The following is a 12,439-nucleotide window of genomic DNA, read 5'->3' as shown; positions in this document are numbered from 1 at the left end:
TTCTGCCGGCCACCACCTGGTAAAGAGTCTCTCTTTATTTCAAATCCAAGTTGACGATTAGTGTGATCATGAAGTCTGATGCAGTTTATGACAAGTATATTGTTTTTTTCTTTTCTTAATGTTTGCAGCTCCACTAAAGCCATTCAAATACACCATTGACATTAAAATCAATGCTTCACAAGAAGCCGTGATAGAGCGCTTGAGGGCGTTGATTCGTGGACAGAAATTCCCCATGTGTGTCAAGAAAGGCATGAAAATCTCTAGTGCAAACATCACTACAGGTAAGAGAAGTATAAATGGAGTAATACCATTTTGTACACATTAATCAGTTATTCAACATTAATCAACATTAATAAATTATTCAATTATTATTTTCAATTATTCCTATGTGTGTACTCCAAAATCTTAATTATTTCTTTAATTTTCAGTGTGTATGTCAAATTCGAACAAAACTGAGTGCAAGTGTGAGAATCAATACACTTGGTCCTCTGAACAATGCTCTAAACATGGTGTTTGCGGCCACAGTCAAAAGGGTAAATGTGGATGCATCACTTCTCTTCCAACTGAAGGAGCGTTCTGCCGGCCACCACCTGGTAAAGAGACTCTCTTTATTTCAAATCTAACTTGACAATTGGTTTGATCATGAAGTTTGATGCAGTTTATGACAAGTATATTGTTTTTTTCTTTTCTTAATGTTTGCAGCTCCACTAAAGTCGTTCAAATACACCATTGACATTAAAATCAATGCTTCAGAAGAAGTCGTGATAGAGCGCTTGAGGGCGTTGATTCGTGGACAGAAATTCCCAATATGTGTCAAGAAAGGCATGAAAATCTCCAGTGCAAACATCACTACAGGTAAGAGAAGTATAAGCGGAGTAATTCCTTTGTGTTCACATTAATCCTATCAATTATTCCTCTGTGTTTCCTCCAAAATTGTAATAATTTGTTCCATTTTCAGCGTGTCTCTCAAATTCGAGCAAAATTGAATGCAAGTGTGAGAATCAATACGCTTGGCCCTCTGAACAATGCTCTAAATATGGTGTTTGTGGCCACAGTCAAAATGGTACGTGTGGATGCATCACTTCTCTTCCAACTGAAGGAGCGTTCTGCCGGCCACCACCTGGTAAAGAGACTCCCTTTATTTTGAAATCCAAGTTGACAATTAGTGTGATCTTAAAGTCAGATGCAGTTTATGACCAGTATATAATTTTTGTGTTTTCTTAATGTTTGCAGCTCCACTAAAGTCATTCAAATACACTATTGACATTAAAATCAATGCTTCAAAAGAAGCCGTGATAGAGCGCTTGAGAGCGTTGATTCGTGGACAGAAATTCCCCATGTGTGTCAAGAAAGGCTTGAAAATCTCCAGTGCAAACATCACTACAGGTAAGAGAAGTATAACCGAAATAATGCTGTTCTGTCCACATTCACCAGAATTTTTTTTTCGTGTTTCCTCGAAAATTTCAATTATTTGTTTAATTTTCAGTGTGTCTCTCAAATTCGAGCAAAACCGAGTGCAAGTGTGAGTATCAATACGCTTGGCCCTCTGAACAATGCTCTAAACATGGTGTTTGTGGCCACAGTCAAAATGGTACGTGTGGATGCATCACTTCTCTTCCAACTGAAGGAGCATTCTGCCGGCCACCACCTGGTAAAGAGACTCTCTCTATTTCAAATTCAAGTTGATGATTAGTGTGATCTTAAATTCTGATGCAGTTTATGACTAGTATATAATTTTTGTCTTTTCTTAATGTTTGCAGCTCCACTAAAGTCATTCAAATACACCATTGACATTAAAATCAATGCTTCACGAGAAGCCGTGATAGAGCGCTTGAGGGCGTTGATTCGTGGACAGAAATTCCCCATGTGTGTCAAGAAAGGCATGAAAATCTCCAGTGCAAACATCACTACAGGTAAGAGAAGTATAAGCAGAGTAATACCGTTTTGTCCACATTAATCAGTTATTTAACATTAATCAACATTAATAAATTATTCAATTATTATTTTAAATTATTCCTATGTGTGTACTCCAAAATCTTAATTATTTCTTTAATTTTCAGTGTGTATGTCAAATTCGAGCAAAACCGAGTGCAAGTGTGAGAATCAATACGCTTGGTCCTCTGAACAATGCTCTAAACATGGTGTTTGCGGCCACAGTCAAAAGGGTAAATGTGGATGCATCACTTCTCTTCCAACTGAAGGAGCGTTCTGCCGGCCACCACCTGGTAAAGAGACTCTCTTTATTTCAAATCTAACTTGACAACTGGTTTGATCATAAAGTCTGATGCAGTTTATGACAAGTATATAATTTTTGTGTTTTCCTAATGTTTCCAGCTCCACTAAAGTCATTCAAATACACCATTGACATTAAAATCAATGCTTCACGAGAAGTCGTGATAGAGCGCTTGAGGGCGTTGATTCGTGGACAGAAATTCCCCATGTGTGTCAAGAAAGGCATGAAAATCTCCAGTGCCAACATCACTACAGGTAAGAGAAGTATAAGGCGAATAATACCGTTCTTTCCACATTCACCAGAAAAATTCTTTATTAAATCATTCACAAGAAAAATAATTAATATTTTAATTATTTGTTTAATTTTCAGTGTGTCTCTCAAATTCGAGCAAGACTGAGTGCAAGTGTGAGAATCAATACGCTTGGTCCTCTGAACAATGCTCTAAACATGGCGTTTGCGGCCACAGTCAAAATGGTACGTGTGGATGCATCACTTCTCTTCCAAATGAAGGACCATTCTGCCGGCCACCACCTGGTAAAGAGTCTCTCTTTATATCAAATCCAAGTTGACGATTAGTGTGATCTTAAAGTCTGATGCAGTTTATGACTCTTCGAATATTTTTGTCTTTTCCTAATGTTTGCAGCTCCACTAAAGTCATTCAAATACACCATTGACATTAAAATCAATGCTTCAAGAGAAGCCGTGATAGAGCGCTTGAGGACGTTGATTCGTGGACAGAAATTCCCCATGTGTGTCAAGAAAGGCATGAAAATCTCCAGTGCAAACATCACTACAGGTAAGAGAAGTATAAATGGAGTAATACCGTTTTGTCCACATTAATCAGTTATGCAACATTAATCAACATTAATAAATTATTCAATTATTGTTTTAAATTATTCCTATGTGTGTACTCCAAAATCTTAATTATTTCTTTAATTTTCAGTGTGTATGTCAAATTCGAACAAAACTGAGTGCAAGTGTGAGAATCAATATGCTTGGCCCTCTGAACAATGCTCTAAACATGGCGTTTGCGGCCACAGTCAAAATGGTACGTGTGGATGCATCACTTCTCTTCCAACTGACGGGTCATTCTGCCGGCCACCACCTGGTAAAGAGACTCTCTTTATTTCAAATCTAACTTGACAACTGGTTTGATCATGAAGTCTGATGCAGTTTATGACAAGTATATTGTTTTTTTCTTTTCTTAATGTTTGCAGCTCCACTAAAGTCGTTCAAATACACCATTGACATTAAAATCAATGCTTCAGAAGAAGTCGTGATAGAGCGCTTGAGGGCGTTGATTCATGGACAGAAATTCCCCATGTGTGTCAAGAAAGGCATGAAAATCTCCAGTGCAAACATCACTACAGGTAAGAGAAGTATAAGCAAAATAATACCTTTGTGTTCACATTAATCCTATCAATTATTATCTATGTTTCCTCCAAAATTGTAATAATTTGTTCCATTTTCAGTGTGTCTCTCAAATTCAAGCAAAATTGAATGCAATTGTGAGAATCATTACGCTTGGTCCTCTGAACAATGCTCTAAACATGGTGTTTGCGGCCACAGTCAAAATGGTACGTGTGGATGCATCACTTCTCTTCCAACTGAAGGAGCTTTCTGCCGGCCACCACCTGGTAAAGAGACTCTCTTTATTTCAAATCCAAGTTGACGATTAGTGTGATCTCAAAGTCTGATGCAGTTTATGACTTTTCGAATATTTTCGTCTTTTCTTAATGTTTGCAGCTCTACTGAAGTCATTCAAATACACCATTGACATTAAAATCAATGCTTCACGAGAAGCCGTGATAGAGCGCTTGAGGGCGTTGATTCGTGGACAGCAATTCCCCGTGTGTGTCAAGAAAGGCATGAAAATCTCCAGTGCAAACATCACTACAGGTAAGAGAAGTATAAGCGGAGTAATTCCTTTGTGTTCACATTAATCCTATCAATTATTCCTCTGTGTTTCCTCCAAAATTGTAATAATTTGTTCCATTTTCAGCGTGTCTCTCAAATTCGAGCAAAATTGAATGCAAGTGTGAGAATCAATACGCTTGGCCCTCTGAACAATGCTCTAAACATGGCGTTTGTGGCCACAGTCAAAATGGTACGTGTGGATGCATCACTTCTCTTCCAACTGAAGGAGCGTTCTGCCGGCCACCACCTGGTAAAGAGACTCCCTTTATTTTGAAATCCAAGTTGACAATTAGTGTGATCTTAAAGTCAGATGCAGTTTATGACCAGTATATAATTTTTGTGTTTTCTTAATGTTTGCAGCTCCACTAAAGTCATTCAAATACACTATTGACATTAAAATCAATGCTTCAAAAGAAGCCGTGATAGAGCGCTTGAGAGCGTTGATTCGTGGACAGAAATTCCCCATGTGTGTCAAGAAAGGTATGAAAATCTCCAGTGCAAACATCACTACAGGTAAGAGAAGTATAACCGAAATAATGCTGTTCTGTCCACATTCACCAGAATTTTTTTTTCGTGTTTCCTCGAAAATTTCAATTATTTGTTTAATTTTCAGTGTGTCTCTCAAATTCGAGCAAAACCGAGTGCAAGTGTGAGTATCAATACGCTTGGCCCTCTGAACAATGCTCTAAACATGGTATTTGTGGCCACAGTCAAAATGGTACGTGTGGATGCATCACTTCTCTTCCAACTGAAGGAGCATTCTGCCGGCCACCACCTGGTAAAGAGACTCTCTCTATTTCAAATTCAAGTTGATGATTAGTGTGATCTTAAATTCTGATGCAGTTTATGACTAGTATATAATTTTTGTCTTTTCTTAATGTTTGCAGCTCCACTAAAGTCATTCAAATACACCATTGACATTAAAATCAATGCTTCACGAGAAGCCGTGATAGAGCGCTTGAGGGCGTTGATTCGTGGACAGAAATTCCCCATGTGTGTCAAGAAAGGCATGAAAATCTCCAGTGCAAACATCACTACAGGTAAGAGAAGTATAAGCAGAGTAATACCGTTTTGTCCACATTAATCAGTTATTTAACATTAATCAACATTAATAAATTATTCAATTATTATTTTAAATTATTCCTATGTGTGTACTCCAAAATCTTAATTATTTCTTTAATTTTCAGTGTGTATGTCAAATTCGAGCAAAACCGAGTGCAAGTGTGAGAATCAATACACTTGGTCCTCTGAACAATGCTCTAAACATGGTGTTTGCGGCCACAGTCAAAATGGTAAATGTGGATGCATCACTTCTCTTCCAACTGAAGGAGCGTTCTGCCGGCCACCACCTGGTAAAGAGACTCTCTTTATTTCAAATCTAACTTGACAACTGGTTTGATCATAAAGTCTGATGCAGTTTATGACAAGTATATAATTTTTGTGTTTTCCTAATGTTTCCAGCTCCACTAAAGTCATTCAAATACACCATTGACATTAAAATCAATGCTTCACGAGAAGTCGTGATAGAGCGCTTGAGGGCGTTGATTCCTGGACAGAAATTCCCCATGTGTGTCAAGAAAGGCTTGAAAATCTCCAGTGCAAACATCACTACAGGTAAGAGAAGTATAACCGAAATAATGCTGTTCTGTCCACATTCACCAGAATTCTTTTTTTTTTCGTGTTTCCTCTAAAATCTAAATTATTTGTTTAATTTTCAGTGTGTCTCTCAAATTCGAGCAAAACTGAGTGCAAGTGTGAGTATCAATATGCTTGGTCCTCTGAACAATGCTCTAAACATGGCGTTTGCGGCCACAGTCAAAATGGTACGTGTGGATGCATCACTTCTCTTCCAACTGAAGGAGCGTTCTGCCGGTCACCACCTGGTAAAGAGACTCCCTTTATTTTGAAATCCAAGTTGACAATTAGTGTGATCTTAAAGTCAGATGCAGTTTATGACCAGTATATAATTTTTGTGTTTTCTTAATGTTTGCAGCTCCACTAAAGTCATTCAAATACACTATTGACATTAAAATCAATGCTTCAAAAGAAGCCGTGATAGAGCGCTTGAGAGCGTTGATTCGTGGACAGAAATTCCCCATGTGTGTCAAGAAAGGTATGAAAATCTCCAGTGCAAACATCACTACAGGTAAGAGAAGTATAACCGAAATAATGCTGTTCTGTCCACATTCACCAGAATTTTTTTTTCGTGTTTCCTCGAAAATTTCAATTATTTGTTTAATTTTCAGTGTGTCTCTCAAATTCGAGCAAAACCGAGTGCAAGTGTGAGTATCAATACGCTTGGCCCTCTGAACAATGCTCTAAACATGGTATTTGTGGCCACAGTCAAAATGGTACGTGTGGATGCATCACTTCTCTTCCAACTGAAGGAGTGTTCTGCCGGCCACCACCTGGTAAAGAGACTCTCTCTATTTCAAATTCAAGTTGATGATTAGTGTGATCTTAAATTCTGATGCAGTTTATGACTAGTATATAATTTTTGTCTTTTCTTAATGTTTGCAGCTCCACTAAAGTCATTCAAATACACCATTGACATTAAAATCAATGCTTCACGAGAAGCCGTGATAGAGCGCTTGAGGGCGTTGATTCGTGGACAGAAATTCCCCATGTGTGTCAAGAAAGGCATGAAAATCTCCAGTGCAAACATCACTACAGGTAAGAGAAGTATAAGCAGAGTAATACCGTTTTGTCCACATTAATCAGTTATTTAACATTAATCAACATTAATAAATTATTCAATTATTATTTTAAATTATTCCTATGTGTGTACTCCAAAATCTTAATTATTTCTTTAATTTTCAGTGTGTATGTCAAATTCGAGCAAAACCGAGTGCAAGTGTGAGAATCAATACGCTTGGTCCTCTGAACAATGCTCTAAACATGGTGTTTGCGGCCACAGTCAAAATGGTAAATGTGGATGCATCACTTCTCTTCCAACTGAAGGAGCGTTCTGCCGGCCACCACCTGGTAAAGAGACTCTCTTTATTTCAAATCTAACTTGACAACTGGTTTGATCATAAAGTCTGATGCAGTTTATGACAAGTATATAATTTTTGTGTTTTCCTAATGTTTCCAGCTCCACTAAAGTCATTCAAATACACCATTGACATTAAAATCAATGCTTCACGAGAAGTCGTGATAGAGCGCTTGAGGGCGTTGATTCCTGGACAGAAATTCCCCATGTGTGTCAAGAAAGGCTTGAAAATCTCCAGTGCAAACATCACTACAGGTAAGAGAAGTATAACCGAAATAATGCTGTTCTGTCCACATTCACCAGAATTCTTTTTTTTTTCGTGTTTCCTCTAAAATCTAAATTATTTGTTTAATTTTCAGTGTGTCTCTCAAATTCGAGCAAAACTGAGTGCAAGTGTGAGTATCAATATGCTTGGTCCTCTGAACAATGCTCTAAACATGGCGTTTGCGGCCACAGTCAAAATGGTACGTGTGGATGCATCACTTCTCTTCCAACTGAAGGAGCGTTCTGCCGGCCACCACCTGGTAAAGAGTCTCTCTTTATTTCAAATCCAAGTTGACGATTAGTGTGATCTTAAAGTCTGATGCAGTTTATGACTGTTCGAATATTTTTGTCTTTTCTTAATGTTTGCAGCTCCACTAAAGTCTTTCAAATACACCATTGACATTAAAATCAATGCTTCAAGAGAAGCCGTGATAGAGCGCTTGAGGGCGTTGATTCATGGACAGAAATTCCCCATGTGTGTCAAGAAAGGCATGAAAATCTCCAGTGCAAACATCACTACAGGTAAGAGAAGTATAAGCAAAATAATACCTTTGTGTTCACATTAATCCTATCAATTATTATCTATGTTTCCTCCAAAATTGTAATAATTTGTTCCATTTTCAGTGTGTCTCTCAAATTCAAGCAAAATTGAATGCAATTGTGAGAATCATTACGCTTGGTCCTCTGAACAATGCTCTAAACATGGTGTTTGCGGCCACAGTCAAAATGGTACGTGTGGATGCATCACTTCTCTTCCAACTGAAGGAGCTTTCTGCCGGCCACCACCTGGTAAAGAGACTCTCTTTATTTCAAATCCAAGTTGACGATTAGTGTGATCTCAAAGTCTGATGCAGTTTATGACTTTTCGAATATTTTCGTCTTTTCTTAATGTTTGCAGCTCTACTGAAGTCATTCAAATACACCATTGACATTAAAATCAATGCTTCACGAGAAGCCGTGATAGAGCGCTTGAGGGCGTTGATTCGTGGACAGCAATTCCCCGTGTGTGTCAAGAAAGGCATGAAAATCTCCAGTGCCAACATCACTACAGGTAAGAGAAGTATAAGCCGAATAATGCCATTCCACATAAATCTGCTTAGTTATTCCTACATTTGAGCTCCAAAATCATAATCTTTTGTTTCAATTTCAGTGTGTCTCTCAAAATTGAGCAAAACTAAAGAAAGTCTGTTAACACTTTAGTTTAGTCCAATTCTCACAATTAACTAGTTGCTTATTATAGGTGCTCTAAGCGAATGTGGGTGACGTCACTTCTTGTTGATGCTTCCTTTTCCCTCTTCTTTGCTATTTGTTTATCGGGACGTCGTCTCTTTGGTCGTGTGTTGGCCAAATCTAAATTCAAGAGAATATAATTCTAACGTTAGTCGTTGTCTAGGACATCTCTCCTCTAGCTAACTTCCCTCTTCATGCTTCGCTCTCCTCCACTCCCCACACCCTCCTTCATGTGTACGCGCACTAACCCCCCAACCCCCACCCCCAAATCATTTTTGTCGGTTATTATCTGGAACACTGTTCGTTATGTTTCATGGTGCAGGTTGGCCCAGTTTGTTTTTGTTGCCGTTTGTGGAGCCTGGGCTGTCTACTGTCTTTTTACAGTGTGTTCAGGGGACAGGCAGCTAGCGGATAGGGAGGAGATGTTTGCTGTATGTGACGCGTGACATCGCTTAGAGCACCTTTAACATGCATATTACTAGGATATTGGCTTTTTATTAGTACTTATAGAGCACATATTAATGCCTTATTCTGCATCCCTTAGTCACTCAATACCTAAACTTAAAACCTACCTTACTAACTATTAATAAGGCAGTAATTAGGAGATTAATGAGGCAAAACAAGTCAAAGTTAATAGTTAGTTAATAGTGAGAATTGTACCCTATTCTAAAGTGGGACTGAAAGTCTGTTTAAAAAAATCTATACTGACAATTAGTGTGATCGTAGAGTTTTTGACCAGTCTGTTATTTTTGTCACCCCCTAGTAAAGAAGCTTCTCTATATTACTATTCAAAACTGACAAATAATGTGATCGTAAAGTGTTGTGCAGTTTGTAGCTTTTACATCCAATTACATGAAAGCCATCTGGTATTTTTTCACCTGGTTCCTATCATAGGACTTCTCTTTCATTTCATCTCTTGTTATTTTTCACTGTTTAGTGGAACACTAATTCAGCTTTTACTATTACTTTTGTTACTATTACTTGTATTTATTTTGATAGACAGCAGTGTTTACATTGATGAATAGCATTTGACAATCAAAGTAATGTAATCAGACTAATTTATATATTTGCGTATCATAGGCTGTCCCATACCTTCAACCACAATCCCAAACACAAGTGTATCTTCAACATCTACACCATCAGTGCCAACAGCAAATAATACAGGTATTACTTTTGGCAACGAGCTTGCAACATACACAATATGTTAATTTGTAAATTTGACTTAATTTTTCAAAATATTTTAGTCATGTGTAATATTTACTAAAATGTACCAATTCAGAAGTGTTTTTAGTAGGGTGCCCACAATGGTTACTTCTTAGAAAACTGATAATTCGTGAGGAATTACACCTGGTCTGCTAGTACATATATTTTTTCTTAATAAAATGTAAAAAAATTCACATTATATATGTAAATGTAAAAAACACATCAGAGCTTATTAGCGTTTTATAATAAGAGCTTATTAACTTATTAACACTCTTATCAACGTTTTCTATTACAATTTTAGGTATCGTTCTTAGACAGTGATGTATTTAAAAAAAAAGAAAGAAAGAAGGAAAAAAAGTTCAAATGAATTGAATCCGATTAATAAGTCCTTGCTTTTTTGCAGATGTTACCACCCTTACAACATTGATCCCAAACACAACTCGTAAAGTAACATCAATAACAAGTCTTCCATCATCCACTCCAGTTGCAGAAACGACAAGTGATCATACAATTCTATTTACCTGGCATATTCACCAACAAATAAAATCTTTAAAGATGTCTTTAGCACTTAAAATGTTTACATATTGTTTAGTAGTTGCCTGACAATATGAATTCCTTCTTATCTCAGTTTAAATTTGATTTTTGATTTTGTAGATGTCACAAGCCTTTCAACCCTGATCCCAAACACAACTGACAGTACAACAATAACAAGCGCTCCAGCGTCTACTCCAACAGTCGAAACAACGAGTAAGTGATCATAAAATGTTATTTACATGGCATTATCACCAACAACTAAAATCTTCAGAGATGTGTTTAGCACATGCACTGTAAACCCAGATTTTGTTTCTAATTAAACTTACGAGTAATCATTACTTATTCTTTTATGTTTAGTAAAAATCTGCCATCATTACTAAACAACATTAGTTGTTTGTACTATTTAGCTGAAAGATTCATTGCACTAATCATGTTAAGCTGAGATAACTCGCTATGTTAAGCTTCTGTAAGGGAGGGGCGTGGCCTATTTAAACAGGTGACAGTGCGCAGAGTGCGCCATTTAAAGTTTGAACCGAAGAGTCGAACATTACCAGCTTAACTTATTACTAAACAGACTGACTTTATTTCTGTCAGACGTTTACAAAAGATCTTGTTGAGAATCAACAGAGGTTTAGATGTTGATTATTTATTGGTTCATTTGTAGTCACCATGATGGTGAAAGGTGTTGGCTTTAGTTGGGCTCTTGCCTTTGATATTTAAACATTATATTTTCTCTGGCTGCTTTAACTGTGATTATAAATGGCACAATAGCTATAGCTAAAAGCCTGATTATAGCTGCCTATTAATGATGTTATCAATAGAGATTGTAAGTCATTAAAGTCAGTAGCACTTGACTTTTTCTGTGATTTTAGAGCAAGAAATCCAACAGAATTGCATATGAATCTCAACAATGGTAACGCTTGCTATGCATGCTGGGTACCGAATAGTAAACCTATTATCCTAAACCATGTAAATACAACATAACATGTTTAGTTTCAGCTTGTGTAAAAGGTTAGGGTTATATGCTAATACAACTCAACATGTTTAGTTTCAGCTATGTAAAAGGTTAGGGTTCCATCAACTTCCATGTTAATACAACTCAACATGTTTAGTTTCTGCTTGTGTAAAAACTAAAGTGGTATAAGGCAACGGGTTTCCTCGCGATTTGCGAGTAAAGTCAACTAATTCGGGTTAAGAGTGTACCATGTTTCATTTTTGTCCAGTAGTTGCCAAAGATATTCATTACATCTTTTTGATTTTGTAGATGTTACAAGCCGTTCAACCCTGATCACAAACACAACTGACAGTACAACAATAACAAGCGCTCCAGCATCTACTCCAACAGTAGAAACAAGTAATCATATGATTTTATTTAAATTGCATCATCACCAACAACTAAAGCCTTCAGAGATGTTTAGCACATACCATGTCTACTTATTGTTCAGTAGTTGTTAGACAATATTAATTACTTCTCATGTCTGTTTGAATTAGATTTTTGATTTTGTAGATCTTACAACATGCAAGATAGGCATTACTTCTTTTTGATTTTGTAGATGTTACAAGCCTTTCAACCCTGATCCCGAACACAACTGACAGTACAACAATAACTAGTGCTCCAGCATCTACTCCAACAGTACAAACAAGTAAGCAATCATATAATTTTATTTACATGGCATCATCACCAATAACTAAAATCTTCAGAGATGTTTAGCACCTACAGTACCATGTTTCATTTTAATCAGTAGTTCCAGAAGAAGATATTCATTACCTGTTTTTGATTTTGTAGATGTTACAAGCCGTTCAACCCTTATCCCGAACACAACTGACAGTACAACAACTAGCACTCCAGCATCTACTCCAACAGTACAAACAAGTAAGTGATCATAAAATGTTATTTACGTGGTACGTCACCAAAAACCAAAACCTTCAGAGATGCGTTTATCACGATTCACTTACCATGTTTACTTATTGTTCAGTAGTTGCCTGAAGAAATTCATTACCTTTTTGATTTTGTAGATGTTACAAGCCGTTCAACCCTGATCACAAACACAACTGACAGTACAACA

The sequence above is a fragment of the Scardinius erythrophthalmus genome, assembly GCF_964197995.2.
Source record: "Scardinius erythrophthalmus genome assembly, chromosome: 20".
NCBI lineage: Eukaryota > Metazoa > Chordata > Actinopteri > Cypriniformes > Leuciscidae > Scardinius > Scardinius erythrophthalmus.
The sequence above is the reverse complement of the archived record's forward strand: the minus strand, read 5'-3'. Positions refer to the sequence as shown.